The sequence below is a fragment of the Lissotriton helveticus genome, chromosome 3_2 (assembly GCF_964261635.1).
Source record: "Lissotriton helveticus chromosome 3_2, aLisHel1.1, whole genome shotgun sequence".
Taxonomy (NCBI): domain Eukaryota; kingdom Metazoa; phylum Chordata; class Amphibia; order Caudata; family Salamandridae; genus Lissotriton; species Lissotriton helveticus.
The window spans coordinates 174,841,463-174,867,336 of NC_136062.1; the positions used below are offsets into that span (position 1 = coordinate 174,841,463).

The following is a 25,874-nucleotide window of genomic DNA, read 5'->3' on the forward strand; positions in this document are numbered from 1 at the left end:
AAGTTTCTAGTACAGCAACACATACTTGACCTTCCATTTCCTTGTGTTTGTTAGTCTGTGTATAGGGAAATGAAATGGTAGGTCGTTAAATGTACTCCCTTGACCCTTCCAAAATTTTGTTTTTTTGATATCTCCGGTGTCTGTCAACATTCTAAACAGTCCGGAGTGGCCGCCATCTTGTCTCTCGGTAGGATCGAGAGACAAGAGGAGGCCAAAACAAAGGGGTAAATGACCATAAGGGGGCATAGCAGATCCTCCCTGACCCCCTAGGTTTGATGTGGAGGCTTTAAAAGGGCCCCGCGGGGGAAAAGAAAAAAAAATCGTTTTTTTGCGTGGGGAGCGCCCGGTACGCGCACCGGGAAGCGGTCCGGGGAGCGTAATATAAGGAAAAAAGAATGATAGACTTTTTAAATATTGTATGTTTATTGATTGTTCGTTTTGTTGTTTTTTTTTTCGTTTTTTTTTATTTAAGTAGCAATATGTAGGTACCAATGCAGAGTCAAAAAATTAATATACACCGTCTCCTTTGTAGATATCTTGCATGTTGTTTCAGAAGTAATTGTGGAATATGGAATTCATACCATAGTGTGTCAGGAAAGCAGAAACAATATGGAGGCAGGAGATGATAAAGAGATGTTAAATACACATTGGAGATAATATAAAGTTGCACAGTATACTATAAGTCTGACTTTACATTATAATCAATTTGGTACTAGTTTATGAATTAGATATAAAAATGATTAAAGACTCGAACAATTTTTGATTATTAAATATAAATTTATTTTTCTGATTTATTTTCAAAATGTAATAGAACGTCTAACATTTGACTGTCCGATATGTCTTCTTTTTGACTGAACATAACTTCCCACATTTGACCGTCCTCATATTGAAGTAAGAAATCCACAGATTCTACACATTGTAGAAGTTCATGGTCTCGTGATTCATCCATGAATTCCAAGTCAATGGGTTCAATGATTTCCTCATTGTTCATCTCTAGGACAATTTCAAAGGAAACGTTCTGTTCTCCTTCCATTTTTGTGCTGAACTTTGCATAAAAAATAAATATATCAGTAGAGATAGGGCACTGTTGGGTTTAAGTTCAGACAGGTACTTTTCAGGCGTGAAGTAGTACTATTAAAAAGTGCCTGTGAAAAAGCCTAAGTAAATTCATAATTATACCACAGAAACCTAAATCAATCCATAATTATAATAAACAAGCCTTTCTCAATGTCTAACTCTTATAGATGGATAGTATATAACTATCTGAAAATGTTTTCAATTTATAAAATAACATCTTACCTTTTAAAAACAAGTTTAAGTTGTCAGTGAAAATGATCTTGCAATGTAGTTCAGGAAGTAGTAGTCAAAATGGCTGTGTTTCTCTCTCTTTCTTTATATATATTCAGGTACATAACCAATCAAATGTCAGGTAAAAAAAGTAGAAAATGAAAGTAACATTTTAATTGGTTCTCAATTCCAACACTTCAGATGTGTTTTGTGAAGTAATTTACCTCAGGGTATTTAGAGAGGTCTACAGGCTAAATGGAATTCCAACCAAATTTGTGAAAATGGTAGGGATTGGTATGTAGTATGAGCTAATCTATATTTGGTGAAAGTGTCTCCAGTGGTTTTTCTGTATATTACTTTCCCACCTTTTTTGAGCGAGCGCTTCCCGGTGCGCGCCCCGGTACGCGAACCGGCAGCGTTACGGGAGTCCTCCATTTTGAGTTTCGGTAGATTTGAGATACAAGATGGAGGGCAAATAATGTTGAGAATGGGTAGAAGGGGGCACGGTAGACGTATCCTGACCCCCTAGGTTTTCTGAGGGTGGCTGAGGAGGCCCATATGTGCAAAAAAAACAACATTTTTTTTCAAATTTTTGCACGGTTAGCGTCCGGTGCGCGTACCGGGTAGCGCTCCGGTGAGCGTACTTTGGTGAAAATTAGTGAAAAAGTTAGAGTAAAATAATAATTGTGAGTGATCAGATGTAGGGTAGCTCTGAAAAGAGCTTTTGGGTCCTGTGGCTGATTTAGGTACCTACAAGTAGGTACCAATACATAGTCTTAAATTCAGGATAAAAATTCTGTTCCCCTCATCTGAGAAGTGAACTCCATCTCCTCTGTAGATATCTTGCATGCAGTACCGCAAGTTATTGTTGTAGATGGAGCCCATTCCATGGTCTCTCATGTAAGCTGAAACAGACTTATTTACATGCTTCCTCGATTTCTCAATTTGTGGACAAAATTGGTTGGACCACCTCCATTTCTGTCGTTGGCATATATTTGAATATACCAAGGCAGTTTGAGGAAAAGATGCCATCAATTGGTCAAAGGTGTCTTTTAAAAGCATTTCCAGACCTACCCCAGTCAAAGTGGCCAAGTCATTTCCTCCACAGTGCACAATTAACAGGTCAGGTTTTGGCAAATGCAAAAAGGTTTTCACCAATGGTATCAATTGGTGACATCTTAATCCTCTGTGGCTAATCCAGTTGATTTCCACATTTTGTAAATTGAGGTTGTGTAAATTTCTGTTATCAGCATACCTTTGAGCCCAGTGGATATAACTATGTCCAACAATCCAGACAGAAAACATGGTGAGAGGAGGTTCTGCTGCAGTCAGATGAAGTGTGGTAATGAAATGGCAGTTGGAACAGTAGGAGTATGTAATGAAAAAAACTGTGGAGTTTCTGTGGTAATTAATCAGTAGCAGTGATTGGTGGATTTTGATTGCTGAAAACAGAAAGTTAGGGTGCATGGATGAGTTCTTTGAAAGATGTAATTTGAATGGTCAAGAAAAAATTGTTTTATGAAAGATTGCACTGGATACGCAGGTGTACTGAGAGTTCAGAGTTCAATTGAAACATTGTTGTGTGAACTTGAAAACATGAGAGGTCTTCCAGGAGGTGGTTGCTATGGAAAAAAGGCAGAAAGGGCAGAAGGGGGAAGGGTGTTGATTTGAAAAAAGTGAGGGAAGAGTTTTGATTGGGTGACATGAGAGATATGTGTGATGAATTACAGCATTTCTGTGCCATTGTTGGTTGCAGCCTCTGGAGTGCATACCTTTTGCTCTGCTGAAGACAAACTGGTGTGTGTCTGAGACTGTTTTGAAACTCAAAAAATATTTGCTAAGGTGAGAAAAGATTCATTTAATTTAGATAGAGAATAGTATGCTTTAGGGAGAAAATTATGAAGAAAGTTGTGTATTTAAAATGTTGCTTTGTTTCATAGGTTGCTTGGGGCATATTTACAAGGCCTTTGAGTCCCTTTGATATTATTTTTCCCATTTTAATTTAAGACATTTCCCCGTGGTGCAAGGTCCTTGTAAATACGCCCCCATGTGTGCTTGGCAAATTTAGATTTTGTTTCTTTGAGTTACATAGCCATGTTAAAAGTGATGCAAAAATGGTTTAAGGGCCTTCAAAATACGCTTTCATGTGTGTTAGGGCATTTTAAGTCACTTCCCCATGAATGTAGTTGAATAACTGCTTTACTTGATGTGTTTAAAAACGTTTATTGAAGTCATTTAAGTTTCTTGATATGTACTGCTAGAGTTTCATAGGCTGCTTGGGGCATATCTACAAGGCCTTTGAGTCCCTTTGATATTATTTTTCCCATTTTAATTTAAGACATTTCCCCGTGGTGCAAGGTCCTTGTAAATACGCCCCCATGTGTGCTTGGCAAATTTAGATTTTGTTTCTTTGAGTTACATAGCCATGTTAAAAGTGATGGAAAAATGGTGCAAGGGCCTTCAAAATACGCTTTCATGTGTGTTAGGGCATTTTAAGTCACTCCCCCTTGAATGTAGTTGAATAACTGCTTTACTTGATGTGTTTAAAAACGTTTATTGAAGTCATTTAAGTTTCTTGATATGTACTGCTAGAGTTTCATAGGCTGCTTGGGGCATATTTAAAAGGCCTTTGAGTCCCTTTGATGTTATTTTCCCCATTTTAATTTAAGTTATTTCCCCGTGGTGTAAGGTCCTTGTAAATACGCCCCCATGTGTGCTTGGCTAATTTAAGTACTGATAGGATGTTCTTCTACATAGGACCTGTGTTGTGTTTTCAAATTATGACCAGAAAATCGTTTTTTTTTTTTTTTAAATCGCTTTTCACATTTATGAGAAGGTCATATTTTGTGTGCTTCTTTAAATAAATATTGAACTGAGAAATATTAAACTGAGGCTTCTGTAAGTGTCAAAGGAGGTGAGTAATGTACATTGCTCTGTTGGATACAGTCCTCATCCTCTGCGTACTCTTGGATATGCTAGACTAAATCTGCTCAATGAGATAACTAAGATGAGGAAACACAGGTTATGTGATTCTGAAATGAGGAAAATAAATTCCATATTTTTCAATTACATCACCTGTGTTTCCTAACATTATGAATCACATTGTGCAGTTGAGGTTTATGCCTGTCCAGGGACACAGAAGAGGTCTGGCCTTTGTTCAAGAGTGAAGTGGACATGACTCACTTCATTGGTAGGCCTGCACGTGTATTATCTCCTCTGTACTCTTCAACAAGCCTAAATTTCATCTGCAACCCTGAGTAGGCCTCACCTCAAACAAACCTCTGGATAGGTCACACCTTATCGTCATCCTGAATCAATCATTTAAAATGTTAGGGGCAGATTTATGATGACCGTGCGCCTCTTTTGTGCCGCTGTTGCGTCACTTTTGTGATGCAGCAGTGATGCAAAAGATGCACCATGTTGCAAGACAGGCCTCACTTCATCTCCAACAAGATACCGTCAGTTTAAACTGTAAACATTTAGGACTGTGTAGGGGGCATGGAGAAGCTGAATCTTCTGTAAATGTCAAAATTGTTGCATACAGTGCTCAACTTCTGCGTAGTCTTTGATATGTTAGTTTCCATCTGCACAATGAGATACCTAAACAAAGGAAACACAGGTTATGTGATTCTGAAATGAGGAAAATAAATTCAACATTTTTCAATTACATCACCTGTGTTTCCTAACATTATGAATCACATTGTGCAGTTGAGGTTTAGATCTGTCCAGGGACACAGAAGAGGTCTGGCCTTTGTTCAAGAGTGAAGTGGACATGACTACTTCATTGGTAGGCCTGCACATGTATTATCTCCTCTGTACTCTTCAACAAGCCTAAATTTCATCTGCAACCCTGAGTAGGCCTCACCTCAAACAAACCTCTGGATAGGCCACACCTTATCGTCATCCTGAATCAATCATTTAAAATGTTAGGGGCCGATTTATGATGGCCGTGTGCCTCTTTTGCGCCGCTGTTGCGTCACTTTTGTGATGCAGCAGTGATGCAAAAGATGCACCATGTTGCAAGATAGGCCTCACTTCATCTCCAACAAGATACCGTCAGTTTAAACTGTAAACATTTAGAACTGTGTAGGGGGCATGGAGAAGCTAAATCTTCTGTAAATGTCAAAATTGTTGAATACAGTGCTCAACTTCTGCGTACTCTTTCATATGCTAGACTCCATCTCCACAATGAGATACCTAAGCAAAGGAAACACAGGTGATGTGATTGTGAAATGAGGAAAAGAAATTCCACATTTTTCAATTACATCACCTGTGTTTCCTAACATTACGAATCACATTGTGCAGATGAGGTTTAGGCCTGTTCACGGACACAGAAGAGGTCTGACCTTTGTTCAAGAGTGCAGTGGACATGATTCACTTCATTGGTAGGCCTGCATATGTATTATCTCCTCTGTACTCTTCAACAAGTCTAAATTTCATCTGCAACCCTGAGTAGGCCTCATCTCAAACAAACCTCTGGATAGGCCACACCTTATCGTCATCCTGAATCAATCATTTAAAATGTTAGGGACAGATTTATGATAGCCGTGTGCCTCTTTTGCGCCGCTGTGCGTCACTTTTGTGACGCAGCGGCGGTGCAAAAGATTTGCTATGTTGCGACATATTTACAACTTGATGCATCTAGGCAGATGTGTCATGCTGTAAAGTCCTGTGCCACATGAAACCGATGCAGCAGTGATGCAAAAGATGCACCATGTTGCAAGACATGCCTCACTTCATCTCCAACAAGATACCGTCAGTTTAAACTGTAAACATTTAGGACTGTGTAGGGGGCATGGAGAAGCTGAATCTTCTGTAAATGTCAAAATTGTTGTATACAGTGCTCAACTTCTGTGTACTCTTTGATATGCTAGACTCCATCTGCACAATGAGATACCTAAGCAAAGGAAACACAGGTGATGTGATTGTGAAATGAGGAAAAGAAATTCCACATTTTTCAATTACATCACCTGTGTTTCCTAACTTTACGAATCACATTGTGCAGATGAGGTTTAGGCCTGTCCACGGACACAGAAGAGGTCTGGCCTTTGTTCAAGAGTGAAGTGGACATGACTCACTTCATTGGTAGGCCTGCACATGTATTATCTCCTCTGTACTCTTCAACAAGCCTAAATTTCATCTGCAACCCTGAGTAGGCCTCACCTCAAACAAACCTCTGGATAGGCCACACCTTATCGTCATCCTGAATCAATCATTTAAAATGTTTGGGACAGATTTATGATAGCCGTGTGCCTCTTTTGCGCCGCTGTGCGTCACTTTTGTGACGCAGCGGCGGTGCAAAAGATTTGCTATGTTGCGACACATTTACAACTTGATGCATCTAGGCAGATGTGTCATGCTGTAAAGTCCTGTGCTACATGAAACCTGCGTCAGATTTCATGTGAGCGTTTTGTTGTAGGGTGGCCAGTCATTTGCATGAAAGCCCTGTAAAACTAACACAGTAAAATTAAGAAGATTTCACTGAGTCACATTTATGGCATTGCTGAATCAAATCCTTACGCCTGTTTGAAACAGGCATAAGGAGTGATGCACCATGCAATGTGTGGCTTGTCCCTGTGCATTGCAGTAGACATGTCGCGCTTACAACGTGATTCGTGCAATGCGCCATTTTTGTGGAACAGATGCGTGACGCATCTGTGCTGTTTTTGCTCAATGGTGCTCTGCATTGTAAATGCGGCACATCATGGGTGGCAGAGCAGTGGCGCACGTTAACTGGTGCATCCCTGGGGATGCGCCAGTTAACATAAATCTGCTCCTTTAAATTTAAGTATTAGCAGGGGACACAGTGTTGGTGAGGCTTATCCAAGGTTAAGAAGAGATGAGTCCTGTTCACTGAAAAATTGGACATAGGCCTCACCTCCTCAGCATCGCTGGACATGGTTAAATAATATCTGCAAAATGTTACTCTTGTTAAACAATTTTACAATTATAGTCTCTGAGATTTGTCTCTTACTCTGCAACATCTCATTGTTGTTCTCTTTCTTTAAAGATAACGACAACATCAAGCATGAGTGATAATGAGCAATCTGTTGATCTCGATATTATCATTGAAATTGTGATTGAAACATCAGTGGAAGTAGATCCCTTGGATGATTTAAATCCTGAGGATGATGAAGAACATGATGAGGATGCCGATTTGTCAGAATTGTATGACATAGGGTGGGAAGCTGACCTGCTCGAGCCTATGGAACTATAAACATTTATTTTTAAAAGTTACTGGAAATGAAAAGTAAACATGTTAACCTTTTCATTTAAAATTAAACAAATCTTCAAAAACAGCTTGTGTGAAGTGTCTTTAATAAAATAGGGAAATATGCTGATAACAATTAGTTCAGATTCACATATAAAAGAGCAAAGGTCAAATGTAGAAGCATTCTATTTCTTTGCTACTATTTGTGACTACTAAATTTGCCAATGCACTAAAAATTATTGTATGTAAAATTGACAAGTAGTGTGTTCATTTTTTGACGACTGTTATTGATTTACTGTTTGGTAATAGTGGTTAATAACATTTTTTATTATATTTTACCACAGATTCAACTGCAGATCATTTCAAAACTACATTATGCCATCTAAAGAAAGAACCCGAAAGGCTACAAAACGTCAAAGACAGCAGATTACTAAATGCTTGCAGCAGTCCTCTACAATAAAAACTCGTCAAGTCACCAAGAAAGCTCCGGGTAAGACAACGAAATCATTCCTAAGAAACATTTGTAGAAAAAAAAGTAGTACTACAGAACATGTTTTAGTCCAGAAAAAGAGAGCCAATTTAAACGGAAAGGAAAGGCCAATCAAAAATGTTACTGCTAGAGCAGGAGATAACTCTGTGCATGGTAGTAGAAGGAAAAATCAGTTTAGGGACATTCGTAGACGAATGTTCCGCAACAGGATAATTGGCAATTTGTTAAAAAATATTAAGAAAGGTCAACAGAAAATGGTTTTTTATAAGAGAAAAAAAAATTGAGAAAATTATTAATCAGGCATTTGAAATTAAGCCAAAGTTATTTATTTTGATAATCAATAGAATTAGGAAGCTAAACAAGGCAATTTATGATTTCAAAAGAAATAGTAGATGGAAGAGAACAGTTAATCGTAGTAATTTTTGTGAAGTTTTTTCAGGAGAATGGATGCATAGTTCAAGTTGTGAGGCATTTTTTAATGAGGAGAGTTATTTCCAGGATAATGATTTGGTGCATGCAGTTGACACCAGTGGTCGAGCTTATGAGGTGAAAGATGGTTGTCCAGTTGAAAAAGAAAAACTTGTGACAACAGAGGCAGAAGAGGTGTTAGGTAATGAGGTTTTAGGAAGACGTCCTAAGGGACCAGTGTATACCTGGAAGTGTAGTAGTATTTGCAGTGTGCGACAGGATTCCATCAATTTGCTTTGTGATTTTGTACGGACATTTAATAAGAAAACTTTAAAACAGAAAATGAAGTTGTTGCAAGAATTAGATCCTTGCAGAGTGAGAGAAGTGACAGGTTTGCATGGTCATTCACTGGCTTGTCTTTCCAGGAGAGTATGCCGGAGTGTTTTTCATCATTTCAGGATGCTAGCAGTGCATCATAATAAAGTGAGGAAATTAGTTAGAATGTTGTATTATGCTAAGAGTCCAGCAATTATGCTTAAACAATTATACACTGCTCTTTTGGATGGTTCTGAAGTAGATGTGAAGAATATTTGTGAAGAAATTGAGTTTTGTTACTTTACAAGTAAAGAGGAGAATGTTGAAATTGACCCAGAAGAAGAAGGTAATGTGGAAGATAGTGTACAGGTTTCCAGTACAGATAATTTTCAGAAAGAAATTGCCACGTTTCAGGTGAAATCAAGTGAGAGGCCTAATTTCACTTGTGAGTGTTGTCGACGCACTTATTATAAGAATCAGACTAAGTTAGTGGATTTATATGCGAAAAGTGAAAGTGAAAATAATAGTGAATGGAAGGATTTTGCAACATACTTGATGGTAGAAAATTGTTTTGATTTGGGATCGGATCAACTTGTGTGTACTTATTGTTGTAACAAATTAAATCAAAACCGGATGCCTGCTAGAGCGGTTCATAATAATCTGGAATTGGTTGAGATTCCTTCTGAATTGAAGGATTTAAATACTTATGAATCTATTTTGATTCAAAGTATCCATCCCTTTCAGGCTATTGTACGAATGGAGCCAAAGACAGGGAAATTGCCTCCATCAGATTTACAGAGAGGATTAAAGGGAAGAGTTGTTTATTTGCCTCTAGATTTGAAGAAAAACATTAATACAATTGGAGTAGAGAAAGTGGAAGAGGAACCTCTGGTTATCTTAGTTAATGGGGTTCCGACAAAGAGTAAGAAAATCTGGCAAGATTTAGTGGATGTTAGGAAAGTCAAAAAGGCAACATTGTATTTGAAGAAAAACAATAAGTACTACAAGAATGTATATGTTGCAGAAGAGGAAGTAAGTGAAGAAGAGGATAGCGATTTGTGTGCTGGTCAAATTGAGAAAGTAGAAGCCTCTAAAAATGAAGAAATATATGAACATTATAGTGTTCATCCTTTGCATTCCAAGGAAGTCAAGGGGAATGCTATTGAGTTGTTTCAAATGAAACAAGCCAAAGGAAGTCCCATTAGTGTTTGGGAGGAAAGTTTGGAAGCTCAGTGTTTCCCACAGCTATTTCCAACAGGTCAAGGAGGAAGATATGATGAGCGACCTGATCAAATTCCTGCTTCTGAATACCGGACTTTACGATTGTATGCAGAAGATCCTAGGTTTCGTCAATGCATTCCCTATTTGTTTCATCTACTGTTTGAAAGCGATCTGTCTGGACTGTCATATGCAGTGAACCACATCTTGAAAAGTGGTGTACAGATGCAAAATATCTCGGCAAGTGATTTTATGGATAAAGTCAATGTGCAAGACAGTATTTTGGATTCTCACCTGATTAATCTCATGGCGTGTCAGCGTGGTACTAATGAGTACTGGTACCGTCGTCATGGTGATTTAAAATGTATGCTGAGGAACTTAGGAACTCCCACATGGTTCCTCACTCTCAGCTGTGCCGAGTATGGCTGGGAAGACTTACTTGAATTTCTACGAGAGGCAAATGGAAACATTGAAAATATCGAATTCAAGACACCCGGAGAACTGTGCTCCTTGGATCCAGTGAATGTATGCAGGTACTTCAATCATAGATTTGAAGCTATGATGTCTTTCATCATGAACAAGAAAAATCCACCTCTTGGAGAGGTGTTGGATTTCTTCTGGAGAAAGGAGTACCAAGCAAGAGGTGCTCCTCATATACATATGCTGCTGTGGATCAAAGATGCACCCAATTTTGGAACAGATCCGGATGACTTAGTGATGAGTTTCATAGAACAGTATTCTACATGTGCTGTTCCAAAGACAAAGGAAGACAAAAGCCTAAGAGAACAAGTTTTACGCTTCCAAAGCCATCGTTGTGGAAAGTACTGTCGTCGTAAATTCAGAAACAAGGACAAGTTCTACACAAAATGTCGTTTCGCCTTTCCACGACCGGTGATTTCTAAAGGAAGAGTGAACAGTTTGATGTCTTCACTGCGACATAATGTGATGAAGAAATCACCCAAAAATACGTACAATTTGAAAAGGAACGAAGAGTCCAAGTATATCAACGACTACAACCCGTGATTTTGTCCATGTGGAATGCTAACATGGATATACAGTTTGTGGCTGATAACTGTATGGCTGTGGCTCGGTATGTGACATCTTACATCACCAAAAAAGAAAAGACAGAATTGAAGGATATGTGGGAGGACATTTCCCATGAAAAGAGCCTCAGTAAGAAGTTGTACAGTTTCAGTCTGAAGATGTTGTCGCATCGAGAAATCGGAGCTTACGAATGTTCTGACCGGTTGTCTTCAGCAAGTCTCTATGCCAAATCCAGGAGTATCATTTGGGCGAGTCTTGGTCTTGCTGCAACGCGTAATCGAGTTCTGAAACCTGTACGGGAAATTGAAGTATTTGGCGGAAAAGGAGCCAAACAGTACAGATATTTTGAAGACCAACATGTTGGATACATATTATCCAAATAGAAGCAGTCACCTCGAGAATGTTTGTCTGTATGAGGTTCTACAAAATTACATATTCAAGAGGAACATCAAAGAAGATATTGATAAAGGAGTGTATGCTGTAATTGGAAGTGAGGGATGTCTGGTCAAGCAAAGAAAATGCCACTTGGTAAACCATCGAAAATTGAGTGGCGAATCTCCTGAAAGAAAAGAGTTTTTCTGTTTAGCACTTTTCAAGCCTTGGCGTGCAGAAGAGGAACTGCTTGGAGATTTCCTCTGTTACGAAGACTCTTTCAATGCCGCCAAGGAGACCATAGAATGTCCTGTTTTTCCCAAATATCTAGAAATGTTGAATGCGGAAATCGAGCAGGAAGCAACGATTGCAGCCGAGATTGCTAGAGACAGTTCTCAGGACAGTCAGAGTTCTGTTTCATTGAGTCAGGATCCACTAGGAGGACCAGTTATCGAAAATGAAGCTGCCACTGCCATGATTGAAGTGGAAAGAGCCATGGCACATGCTCAGGAGAATGCGGTTAACTTAGAAGACTTGGAAAGACAACTCAACGTTGAGCAGAGGAAAATATATGACGAAGTTACCAACCAAATAGATCATGGATTAAGTCATGAGAAGAAAGAGTGCTCATGTACGTCGTTGAAGCCTGTCCGACTGTACGTGAGTGGAGAAGCGGGAACTGGAAAAAGTTTCCCCATTAAAGCAATTTCATGTTATTTGCAGAAAAGGACTGAGTCATCGCTGTCTTGTGTTGTCACCGCTCCAACTGGACTGGCAGCACATAACATTAAAGGTATTACTTTGCATCGTCTACTGATGCTGCCAGTGGAGCATGATAACAAATTACAATACCACAAGTTATCTGGAGATGCTTGTTGTGAAGTTTCAAGAGTCTTGAGGAAAATGAAACTTCTTATCATTGACGAAGTAAGCATGGTTTCCAATGTCATGCTTGCCTTTGTGCATTTGAGAATGCAAGAAGTTCTCAAAACAGAGTATGATGTGTTATTTGGTGGCAAACACATCATTGTTTTCGGTGATCTTCTGCAGCTGACACCAGTAAAAGGACAACCTGTGTTCAAAATGCTCACGCATGAAGATACCAGGAAGTGCCTAGGGAGCATTGGCAACGTCAATATATGGTTAAACTTCAATTATGCTGAACTGCGTGAAAATATGCGTCAAGCGAAGGATGAAGATTATAAGAATATTCTACAAGATGATAGAATCGGAAAAGTGACCGAGCATGGGAAAGAAGCTTTACATTCACGATTACTGTCAAATTTGTATCCAGAAGAAGACGTGCCTGAGAATATTTTTCAGAAAATTACTGAGAAGAAATCTGGAATATGTTTGATGCCAACTCTTGCAGAATGTGCCATCTTCAACAACAAAATGTTGCATTTAGAAAACTAAGAGATTGTGAAACTGGAAGCTATTGACAGAGTAGAGCATATGGGAGCAACAATTATTTTGTCTGAGAATTTGAAATCAAAATTGGATTCATTAGAGAAGACTATATCTAAAACTGCAGGTTTTGAAAAGACTCTGAATGTGTGCTTAAATTGCCGTATCATTTTAAGAAGGAATTTACATGTTGAAAGAGGTCTGGTAAATGGATCAATGGGTAATGTTGTTGATTTTGAGAAATACAGAAATAGAGATGGAATTGAATTTTTAAAAATTAAATTTGATGGCATTGAGGAAGTACAGCTAATTGGTCGTTGCTCTGCTAGGTTTTTGCTTGTAAAAGACTTATATGTTCGCCGTAAGCAGTTTCCTGTTTGCTTGGCATATGCGGTGACAATCACTAAATCGCAAGGTTTAAGTGTAGACAATGCATTGGTGAATATTGGCAGTTCTGTGTTCAAGGAGGGTATGGCATATGTGGCATTGTCACGAGTCAGAACTTTATCGGGATTGTACTTGATTGAGTGTGATGTCACAAACATTTGTGCGGATCTAGATTGTGTTAAGGAATACAATAGGTTAAGAAGAGAGTATGCGCCACATTTGCCTCAATATCCTTTGTTTGAGAAACGTGTGGTAGGCCGGAAACGAAGAAATGTGACCAATAGTAGAGAGGTTGTAGCAAAAAGACGAAAAGTCGATGAACCAGAAATTATAAGCAGAAAGAAAAAGGATTTTGTTGAAGATGTTGTTGGTTTTCAATTTGAAAACAGTTCTGGTGTCAACTGCTATGCTAATGTAGTGGTTAATGTTTTGTTTTCTGTAGAAAATTTAAAAGAAGAGATTTTGGTCAATTCGTGTCAAAGATTTTGCAGTTTGTTGAATTCTGTGTTAGAGAAATGTAGCACTGATAGAACAAAAATAGAAAGTGTGTCTGAAATTCGAAATCTGTTAGACAAATGTTCAGGTCAAACGTAATTCTCTCAAAATATTCAGCAAGATTGTCAGGAGTTTTTAATGTATATGCTTGATGTATTGCAAGATGAAGGTGTAGATGTAGATCACCTGTTTGGCCTTTCTTATCAATGGCAGCATGACTGCGAGAACTGTAGGGTATCAAGTACTACTAGTGTAGACTCAGAAAAATGTATATATTTAACTTTGCCAGACAGTAAATCAGTGTCCTTTAATAAGCTAGTAAAAGCAGCCGATCACAACATGGAGTGTAGCCAATGTAAGTCTGAAATGTTGTCCACATTATTTATACGCACATATGGCCAGTATGTCATTTTAATGTTCCAACGATGTAGGCCTGATGGAACAAAATTGACAACTTTAATTAAAAATGTTGTGGCTTCGCAGTTGTCAATATCAGGAAGGACTTTTGTAACTGCAGCAATTATATATCATGACGGTCCTTCAACAACATCAGGACATTACACAGCTTATTTGAAGTCTAGAAACGGTTGGTCATTCTGCAATGATTCTGTTTTAACTTTTAAAAAAAAATTGCCTTTTGACCTTTAAAATTCTTACCTGGTGTTTTTACAACCAAAATTTTAGGGAAAGAATCTCGGGATTTGCTCTGAGGAATTACAAGAGGTTCTAATGGCTCCTACACTATTTGGCCTTGAGGATAAGTGTAGTACAGAGTCAAAAGTTATTTTTCAGTTTTAAGTAGTTCCTGAAAAAAAAGAAGGTTTTCTTACAGAAAGTGGTGGGCACGGATTAGTTAAAGGACACCAGAGTATTTCCCAAAGCAAACGGTGTTCTTACCATAACACTTGACGTCATGGAAAAATAACTGTTTCTTTTAATAAGCTAATTCAAGCAGCCAATCAAAACATGGAGTAGAGGTAATGTAAGTCTGCAATGCTGTCGACATATTTTGAACAAACTTTTGGTTATAATGTCATTTGAAAATTCCAACTATATAAACCTGATGAAAATAAGTTTTCAACTTTAATTTCAAATGTTGTGGCTACACAGTCGTTGATTTTAGAAAAAAAATTCTAACTGCAGCTATTATATGACATGATGGTCCTTTGACAACATCCACTTATTACACATCTTATTAAAAATATTCTTACTTTCTGTTTTCAGAAGAAAGAATTTAGGGTAGGTAACTGGCCTATAATGATTCTAGGAGTTGATATAATTTTATGTACCTTTTTAAATTGCTTTGTGATTAAAAGTGATGTAGAGAATTAAATAATTGTAGTAGTCATAGAGGTAGTGTAAGTCTGCTTCATAGTAAGCAGTATCAGTGTCATAGGAAATGTGGAACATGAGTGAGCAAGAAGGGTGAGATATTACTAGTACAGGATTGTGAAAGTGATCTTGAACGTTTTCTTTCTGAAAGTTGCGGAAAAAGAAAATGACGGGATTTGCTTAGAAGAATTCCAAGAGTTATAAATGGCCTTGTGGAAAAGTGTGGTAGAGAGCGAGAAGTCATTTATTGTATGTAACATATTTGTCAAAACGATGGAGCTTTTCTTTCAGAAACTGGCGGGCTGAAAATAATAACAGCACAACAGAGTGTAAGCTGTTCAAAGGATATCCTTCGACATCATGGAAAGTAAGTTAATTTTAAGGAGTTCTGATTTTTGATTGGTTATGTTATATGGGTTTTTTAAACACAATCATTTTGATTGTGTTTTTTTTTCCCCGCTGTTATATGATTATTACCTTCAAGTCACTGTTTTTAGTGAAATTTGATATATTCTGAGAACAGCAAAAATAAACCATTTAACATGTATAATTAATTCTGTACTTTTTGTATTTATGATATACATTTAGAACTGTGTAGGAGGCATGGAGAAGCTGAGGCTTCTGTAAGTGTCAAAGTTGTTGCATTCAGTGCTCACCTTCTGCGTAGTCTTTCATATGATAGACTACATCTGCACAATGAGATACCTAAGCAAAGGAAACACAGTTGATGTGATTGTGGAATGAGCAAAAAAAATTGCACGTTTTTCAATTACATTACCTGTGTTTCCTAACATTACGCATCACATTGTGTAGATGAGGTTTAGGCCTGTTCCAGGAGACAGAGGAGGTCTGACGTTTGTTCAAGAGTGCAGTGGACATGACTCACTTCGTTGGTAGGCCTGCACATGTATTATCTCCTCTGTACTCTTCTACAAGCCTATATTTCATCTGCAACCCTGAGTAGGACTCACATAAAACAAATCTGTGGATAGGCCACACCTTATCAGCATCTAGAAACAATCATTTAAAATGTTAAGGGCAGATTTATGATGGCCGTGCGCCTCTTTTGCGCCGCTGTTCCGTCACTTTTGTGACGCAGCAGCAGTGCAAAAGATGCACCATGTTGCAAGATAGGCCTCACTTCATCTCCAACAAGATACCGTCAGTTTAAAATGTATATAATTAGGACTGTGTAGGGGGCATGGAGAAGCTGAGGCTTCAGTAAGTGTCAAAGTTGTTGCATGCAGTGCTGAACTTCTGCGTACTCTTTCATATGCTGGACTACATCTGCACAATGAGATACCTAAGCAAAGGAAACACAAGTGATGTGATTGTGAAATGAGCAAAAGAAATTGCACATTTTTCAATTACATCACCTGTGTTTCCTAACATTACGAATCACATTGTGCAGATCAGGTTTAGGCCTGTCCAGGGAGACAGAGGAGGTCTGGCCTTTATTAAAGAGTGCAGTGGAAATGACTCACTTCATTGGTAGGCATGCACATGTATTATCTCCTCTGTACTCTTCAACAAGTCTAAATTTCATCTGTAACCCTGAGTAGGCCTCACCTCAAACAAACCCCTGGATAGGCCACACCTGATCGGCATCCTGAATCAATCATTTAAAATGTTAGGGGCAGATTTATGATGGCCGTGCGCCTCTTTTGTGCCGCTGTTGCGTCACTTATGTGATGCAGCAGTGATGCAAAAGATGCACCATGTTGCAAGATAGGCCTCACTTCATCTGCAACAAGATACTGTTAGTTTAAAATGTATATATTTAGGACTGTGTAGGGGGCATGGAGAAGCAGAGGCTTCTGTAAGTGTCAAAGTTGTTGAAAAACTGTTTGTCCTTCAATCTTTTCCGTTGTCTTTTCTAATTTTTAAATACATGTTTTAATATTTTTCTTTCTTTCACAGATTGAAAGTATAAAAATAACAAGTGACTAAGTTAACGACAATTATAAGGTAAATGTTTTGTACTCTTTTCATTACATTTCTATCACATTTAACTTCTATTAGTTCCACTGCTTCATTTCTTTAACCCTCAGTTTCCTGCCTTTGCTACTTCCCTCATTCCTTTCTCTATTACTTACTTACTCTACTGCTTCCACTCCTTTTCTCAGTCCCTCTGTTCTCATAGTTCCTCACTCCTGTTCACTCACTCCGTCTCTATTACTCTCACTGTCTCTGACTGATCACTCTTCATTATGCTTTCTCCCTGTAGTTCAAGCACACTAAGGGGCATATTATCAACACAGGCAATAAAATGATCGCTGCTTTTATCGGCAGAAAACTGCTGCATAAGCCGCTTTAGCGGCAGTTTTCTGCCGCAAAAGCGGCTTTAGCGGCAGATTTCTGCCGATAAGAGCAGCGATTATCGGCAGAAAACTGTCGCAAAAGCGGCTTTAGCGGCAGTTTTCTGCCGCATAAGCGGCTTTAGCGGCAGATTTCTGCCGATAAAAGCAGCGATAATTTTATCACCTATGTTGATAATATGCCCCTATGTTATTTACATTTCTTTGCTGTTTCAATCATTCCTTTTCTGTTACTTCTTCTTTTCTGCTTTCTGTTTTTTCTCTCTGTTATTCCACATGTTTTAATCTTATTTTGAACATTCACTCACATTCTCTAAGAAACTCTTGTTTATTATTCTTCTACTCTCCTTTTTTTCTTTCACTTCCTTATCTATTTTGTTTTTCACAATTATACCCTCTTCCATCTTTTCTTCGGTAAATAGATCTATTAAACAGTATCTCTGTGTTACTCCCTATAGCTGTCTTTCTTTTAACATTACTCTCTGTTTCCTAGCCTTATACTTACTCTTCTTTTTTTTAAAAAAATGTTTTTGTTTCGCTTCCGGTTCGCGTACCGGCGAGCGAACCGGGAAGCGAACCAAAAGAAATAGAGGTTGCCAGAGTGCTAAACATTCTAGCAATTTTTTTATAAAGGGGAGGTAGTTCTGAAAAGAACTTTTTTTTAATTATTTTTGTTGTTTTATATTTTTTTATTATTTTTCTGAACATTTTTTTACTTTTTTTGTATTTTTTGAACGGTTTTATATATTTTTTGTTTTTTTTGGGGGGGGAAACGAAAACGATTCATTGTAAAGGGCTCAACAGGAGCAACAAAAAAAAAAGAATTTATTCTCTGGGGCGTTTCGGACAATCATGATTATCAATTGCTAAGTTGATTAAATTGATGCTACTTTCTCTGTAGCAAATCAACTGACCGCAACGCACGCACAATTGTTTGATTGTCCCGAACCTCATCTGTATATTTGGGACCATGTCCCTCGCCTCTGGTCCCGTCACTTCCTCTACATTTGATCTTCGGGCCACAGGCGGGGGGTTATCCTGCAGGTCACGTACCTGCGCAGCACTGTAGTTGATAGGGTGCCACCTCTCCATATGGCGATGCATCGTATAATTGCCATAACTGTATTTTTTATTTGTCCCTCTGGACAGATCTTTCTTGCAGATAAGGCAAGTTACATACCGGGCATTCACTTTTTTTGGCCCCGGGGATTTTAAAAAAATTGCCAAATGAAACTCTCTTTGACACGGGACGTCCTAGGCTCTTCTTGCAAAAACTGCCTCCTCTCTTGCTCCTCTTCCTCTTCTTCCTCTTCTTCCTCCTCTTGATTGAGGATTACCTGAGGAGGTGGTCCTCTCTTCCTAGGAGGGGGTGGTGGTGGTGGGGGTGCACCAGCTGAAGCTACAACACTTGCCATTGCTAAGTGATAAAAAAAGGTCTTCCTCTCACAAAGATGAAAGTCAGAGTGAGGAAACAAGGAGGGGTTTTCATCATTTGGGAAAAAAATAGTTCTGAACCAATGAAAAGTGTTATTTTTAGGTCACATGACCTAGCCTTACATCATAAGGAAACCAAAAGTGAAATGAACCAATGAAAAGTGTTATTAACAAGTCACATGACCTGTTATGCTTACGTTACGCGCTCCGCGCCGCGTCCCGGATCGCTTCCGGGAAGCTGTGCTTCGCGCCTCGCTTCGCGTACCGGAGCACTTCCGGGTGCGCTAACGCGACGTGTCATATGACGCATTACGTGACAACGCGATACGTCGCGGTTACGCGACGCGTCACCATGTTGTTTTCTAACACGGCAGTTGCGCAAACTGAACGTTTACCGGTTCGCGGACCGGGTCGCGGCAGCAAATTGAGCTAACGGGAAGCTACCCGGTTCGCCGACCGGGAGCGAAACAAAAGAAAATAGTTAAAAAAATACATTAAAAAATTGTATTAAAAACATATAAAATATATTTTTCGATTTAAAGAAGAATACATTTTAAAGCTTTTGATATTTACTATTAAAAAACCATTGAAATTCACTGAAAAAACCCTAGGTTATAGACCATATATAGTTAGGAATTAGCATTTACAAAACCTTGAAAATTCACTGAAAAACCCATAGGTTATAGACCATATATAGTTAGGAATTAGCATTTACAAAACCTTATTTTACTCACACAAAACCATTGAAATTCCATATATAGTTAGTTGCATTAACTATATATCGCGCACACGCAATCCACTGCTGATCATGTCACATATTACATCATTCATGACATGGTTAGTGACATCACTGATGACATCACTGATGACATCTCAAATGACATCACTGATGACATCACTGATGACATCTCAAATGACATCACTGATGACATCACGGATGACATCTCATTTGACATTACTGATCACATCACTGATGACATCATTCATGTGATAATACGATGAACCTCTTCAGACTCTAATATAACCTAAGATACACTCAGTGTAAACAGACACTCACAGACTGTCACTCATCCATGAAGTTACACACACACACACCTAGTCAGTCATGCAAAGAATCAATCACACCTCCATTTTGTCAACTATACAGTTATACACACCTTACTTATTCAAACATATACTAACACATATTTACTCTCTTATACAATCCCGGATACAAGTTCACAATGATCCATACAGCCACTCACACATTCACTGGCTCTTATGCACAGTTATTTATATATGTCAACTCTCACATGTACTGTGTTTTACATATGTACTTACTTTGACATGTAGCACTGAGATATCCATTCACTCACCAATACACTCATGCACACAGTCAACCGCCCATACAGCTGTTTCCACATGCACTTTTGAACCCATACATCTAGTAAATCGACTGCTCACACATCTATGCACAGAGTCATACACCTCCCAGACACCCGCACACACACTTAGTCTCCCATACAAATACATGGGCAACCAATCAATAACCCATATAGTTACTCATATAGCTACTGATCAACACATGCAGCAGTTTACAGAACAACAGATATAATGATGCACAAATTAAGACAGTTTAGTCACTAACCCATGCACTCAGTGAGACACATTTAATCACTCACTCATACAGTCAGTCATGCACCTACTAAATCCTTCATCCAGACACTTATAAATCCACTCATTCTTCAATATGTAAGACATATTTTAACTTTACAGAAACATACAGTCACTGGATGTTGTCATCAGTGATGTCATTTGAGATGTCATCAGTGATGTCATTTGAGATGTCCTCAGTGATGTCATCAGTGATGTCACTGACCATGTCATGAATGATGTAATATGTGACATGATCAGCAGTGGATTGCGGGTGCGCGATATATAGTTAGTGCAACTAACTATATATGGAATTTCAATGGTTTTGTGTGAGTAAAATAAGGTTTTGTAAATGCTAATTCCTAACTATATATGGTCTATAACCTATGGTTTTTTCAGTGAATATATATATATATATATATATCGCGCTCACACCTTTAACTTCTCCAAAGGAAACTGCACTCTCGGGGATGCTATTTCAAAATTGCTTTATTGCGGGCAAAACAAACGCGTTTCGGCAGGACGCCTTCTTCGGTGTTCAAAGAGCATTAAAAAATAATACATTTAAATATGTTTACTTGGGAGTAGAGATAGAAAGGGGACTCAAGCGTTAAGAGTAATCTCAGCGCCATCTTAGAACAGTGAAAAAACGTACATGTCACTATACACTTTTGTACATATTTACATAAATACTTTTCACATTTGTTCTTTCATTATATTTACATTTATATATACACTTTATAAAGCCGTGTATCGGCAATGGTCCCATACTCTATTCATATTTGATTTCTCCCTTATGACAGTCACTGGACCCCTGTCTGAGAACGGTGTGGGTTTTTAGTTAACACGGAGTGGAACGTAGTGCTCATCCATGTTCATTGGTGGCACAAAGTTGTGAATCAACAAAACTTTATTGCAACAAGCCTGTTACAATACCTTATAATTCCAATTTATAATTCAATCAAGCCGTGTATCGGCCTCACGTTCCTTCTCAGTGCTTACTAACCCATGCATGACCCATATGTCTTATAATTTCATGATATTCCGTGCTCATATGTTGACTCGTGTGTGTGTGCATGGGAGCGCGATATATGGCGGTTTGGACCAGAACCGCAACTGCACCCGCTCAGGAGAGTGCCCTGTTTGTTTGTGGTCGAAAGGAAGCGCGAATATTTGGAAACGTGAGCACCGCCAGACCAGTACGTGTATGCGAACGAGAGAACGAGCTGGAATTGCCGGGAAGGCTGACAAGCTCTAAACCATAACGGTAAGAAGACAGCATACATTTGGTTGTTATACACAAATAACGGGAGAACGTGGCAGAGCAAGGGGGATGCTTTTCGATTGACTAGTAACCACATCTAGTCTAGTCTAGCGGGCACAGCAACACAACTATCTGAGCCATAATATGTTTTGTGAAGACAGTCGACGGGAGGCAGCCCGGGACTTATTTAAACGACACACTACAGAAACACGGAGAAATGTACAGGGGCCGCCGAAAGTGGGAGGCAAATTACAGGAGACCATGAACAAGATTGAGAGACTTTACGAGAGAGAGACTCGGAAATGGTGGGAGGCCACCAGTTTGCAAAGCTATATCGAGGAAAATCGAGTACCTAGGGGATTAAGAGTATATACAGTTCCCTCCTACGAGAATCCCGATCCACAACTGCTCACGGATTGGGCAGAACATACTGCGCAGTATTGCAGGGGTACCCTTGGAATCCTGGTGAAATACGCCTGGAGCGATAGGGAAACAACCTTAAAAGAAATTGAAAACATGGAGAAGGAACTCGAAAAAGAAGAAGACACGGAAAGGGTGGTGGAACTGAAAGCACAAATGAAAACAGACAGGGCTCCAGTGACTGTCATAAGGGAGAAATCAAATATGAATAGAGTATGGGACCATTGCCGATACACGGCTTTATAAAGTGTATAAATAAATGTAAATATAATGAAAGAACAAATGTGAAAAATATTTATGTAAATATGTACAAAAGTGTATAGTGACATGTACGTTTTTTCACTGTTCTAAGATGGCGCTGAGATTACTCTTAACGCTTGAGTCCCCTTTCTATCTCTACTCCCAAGTAAACGTATTTAAATGTATTATTTTTTCATGCTCTTTGAACACCGAAGAAGGCGTCCTGCCGAAACGCGTTTGTTTTGCCCGCAATAAAGCAATTTTGAAATAGCATCCCCGAGAGTGCAGTTTCCTTTGGAGAAGTTAAAGGTGTAAGCGCGATATATGGCGGTTTGGAGCAGAACCGCAACTGCACCCACTCAGGAGAATGCTCCGTTTGTTTGTGGTCGAGAGGAAGCGCAAATATATATATATATATATATATATATATATATATATATATATATATATATATATATATATATATATATATATGTATATATATATATTTATTTATTTATTAAGTTTACAAAAAAATTGTAAATTGTAACATTAATTATAATTATTATTTAGTAATAGCTTTACATTTTATATGCTTAATAAACATATATATCTGAGCTTTTTTAAATAAGTATAAAATGTATATATAATTTTACATTATTTAAATATATTTAAATTATATTATATCACTGTTGAATGTTAATATATTTAATGTTTACTATGATTAACTATGTTTATTTTAAAAACCAATATTTTTGTGTTTGATATTAGTGTACAAGGATATTTTGGGGGATATTTTTGTTATTTAGATTATAAGTATAGGATAACGATATTTTTGTGTGTGATATTTTTTACCCTTAACCTTGTTAGGTAGGTCGCTCCCCCTGTTAGGTAGGTCGCTCATCCTCCGCACAGCACCGCCTGTGCGTCCTGACCCTGCCCCAGCTGCCGCTGCTGAGGAAGTTGAGACCCTCCTCCACCTGCAGGCAACTACCTGCGCCTCATCCCTGGTGGCCAGTGGTAGGCCTTAGGTTTGTTTGTCATTTGTTATTTCATTGTATTGCACTCTCTTCGTGTCTGTGACTGCTGTTGTCTGTTTCCCCCCTGTGCCTGTATTCTCTCCTCTGCCCTGTGTTTTCCTTCTGTCCCCTTCATTGTCCCCGTGATTCTGTGCCTTTTTCTCCCTCTGTCCCCTTCGTTGCCCCTGTGATTCTGTGCCTTTTTCTCCTTCTGTCCCCTTTGTGCCCCTGTGATTCTGTGCCTTTTTCTCTTCTGTCCTCTTCGTTGACCCCGTGATTCTGTGCCTTTTTCTCCTTCTGTCCCCTTCATTGCCCCCGTGATTCTGTGACTTTTTCTCCTCTGTCCCGTTCATTGCCCCCGTGATTCTGTGACTTTTTCTCCTTCTGTCCCCTTCATTGCCCCCGAGATTCTGGGCCTTTTTCTCCTTCTGTCCGCTTCGTTGCCCCCTTGATTATGTGCCTTTTTCTCCTTCTGTCCCCTTCATTGCCCCCGTGATTCTGTGCCTTTTCTTTCCTTCTGTCCCCTTCATTGCCCCTGTGAATCCGTGCCTTTTTCTCCTTCTGTCCCCTTCATTGCCCCCGTGATTCTGTGCCTTTCTTTCCTTCTGTCCTCATCATTGCCCCCGTGATTCTGTGCCTTTTTCTCCTCTGTCCCCTTCATTGCCCCCGTGATTCTGTGCCTTTTCTTTCCTTCTGTCCCCTTCATTGCCCCTGTGATTCTGTGCCTTTTCTCATTTTGTCCCCTCCATTGCCCCCAGGCTTCTGTGCTCTTGCTTCGGTCCCGCCTCTGCATCCCCCACGGCCCGGCCTCCTGAATGCCCATTTGCTGCCCCTACCTCTCGCCTCCCAGCTGCTCCTCCCTCCAACCTCCCCATATATGGCGGTCGCTGCGCGTCTGCGCCTAAGGCAAGCCCGGCTGCGCCCGTCCACGCCTGGACCGCGACTAGCGCCAGAACCCCTGGCCCCTGTGCCCGCCACGAAGACCGTTGCCACTACGATGCCAGCACACTGCACGTCCTCAACCCCGGACGGATCCACACCTGCATCAAGGCCGCCCCGAAACACACACATGGTCCCCTCACCTGCCGGAACTGCAGCTACATAAGCCTCAGAGCCGCCGAACCACCCACCAAGAAAGACCTCAACCGCCTCTGATGCATCCTACTAAAAACCTGCTCCGCACGCAAGCACGTCGTTGAGCTTTGGGACCTGCTCGACACATCATCCCCGGACGTCGCCTTCCTGACAGAGACCTGGATGAATGACTCCTCCACACCCGACATCGCCATAGCCATCCCAGACGGCTACAAGATCACCCGTAGAGACTGCACCAACGGAGTCGGAGGAGGAATCTCGATCGTCCACTAGAACAGCATCAGGGTCTCGACCAGCACCGACGACACTCTCAGCACCGCCGAACACATGCACTTCCAGATCCACACAGACCCCAACACCACCCTCAGAGGTACCCTCATCTACAGATGCCCGGACCCTGATCCCAGTTCAGCGACTCCATCGCCGACTTCATCAGCATTCACACCCTGACCTCCACCGACTACATCATCCTCGGAGACTTGAATTTTCGCCTTGACAACAACAACGACAGCAACCCTGATCGACAACCTCGCCAACCTCGGACTGAGGCAGCTAGTTACAACGCCTACCCATTTCGCTGGCTACACGCTCTACCTTGTCTTCTCCTCAAGCTCCCACGTCTCCTCCATCCACACCACCAAACTCCTCTGGACCGACCACCGCTGCATCCACTTCACCTTCCAGAACACCACCACACACCACGGCACCCAACAGATCCCCCGCCGCTGCTGGAGCAAAATCACCGAAGACCAACTACACACAAATCTCGCCCTCAACCCATGCACCGACATCTGCAACATCAACAACGATGCCCGCAACCTCAGACGCTGGATTGACGACTGCGCCAACACCCTCGCCCCGCAGAAGAAGCCCACCCACTGAGACACCAGCAAGAGAGCTAGCTGGTTCACCCCAGAACTCCAAGCCTCCAAGCGAATCTGCCGGAAACTAGAGAAGAAACGGCACAATGAAAAGACACCGGACAGCCTCGCAGCCCACAACGACGCCTTCCGCAAACACCATCACCTCATCCAAGAGGACCTTCTTCAAATACCACCTCGACAACAATGCACACAACAGCAAGGAGCTCTTCAACATCGTAAAGGAACTCTCCAACCCCAGCTCCATCACCAATGACAACCCGCTGTCGCAAGCCCTGTGCGATTCCCTTGCCACTTTCCTCCACTGCAAGATCGTTGACATCCTGGACAGCTTCAACGCCCAGACAGCCCCAACAGACATCGACATTCCAGACTCTTCGCATACCATTGACCACGACCCCCTGCCAGCCTAGGCTAACATGAACATCGATGACACCATCAAGACCATGAGCACAACCCACTCCGGCTCCCCGTCAGACCCACTCCCGCACCACACCTTCAACAAAGCCAGCAGCTCCATCGCACCCCACCTGCGCAACGTCATCAATTTCTCCTTCGAGACCGCAACCTTCCCAGAGAACTGGAAACAAGCCGAGATGAACGCCCTACTCAAAAACCCAAGGCGG

At 40.2% G+C, this 25,874-nt stretch overlaps 1 protein-coding gene across 4 annotated transcripts in view; it reads left to right on the forward strand.

Moving 5' to 3' along the window:
• The window catches only part of LOC144826538 (uncharacterized), a 1,868,758-nt gene that overhangs the window by 1,467,521 nt on the left and 375,363 nt on the right, over window positions 1-25,874 (forward strand). The window lies entirely within an intron of this gene.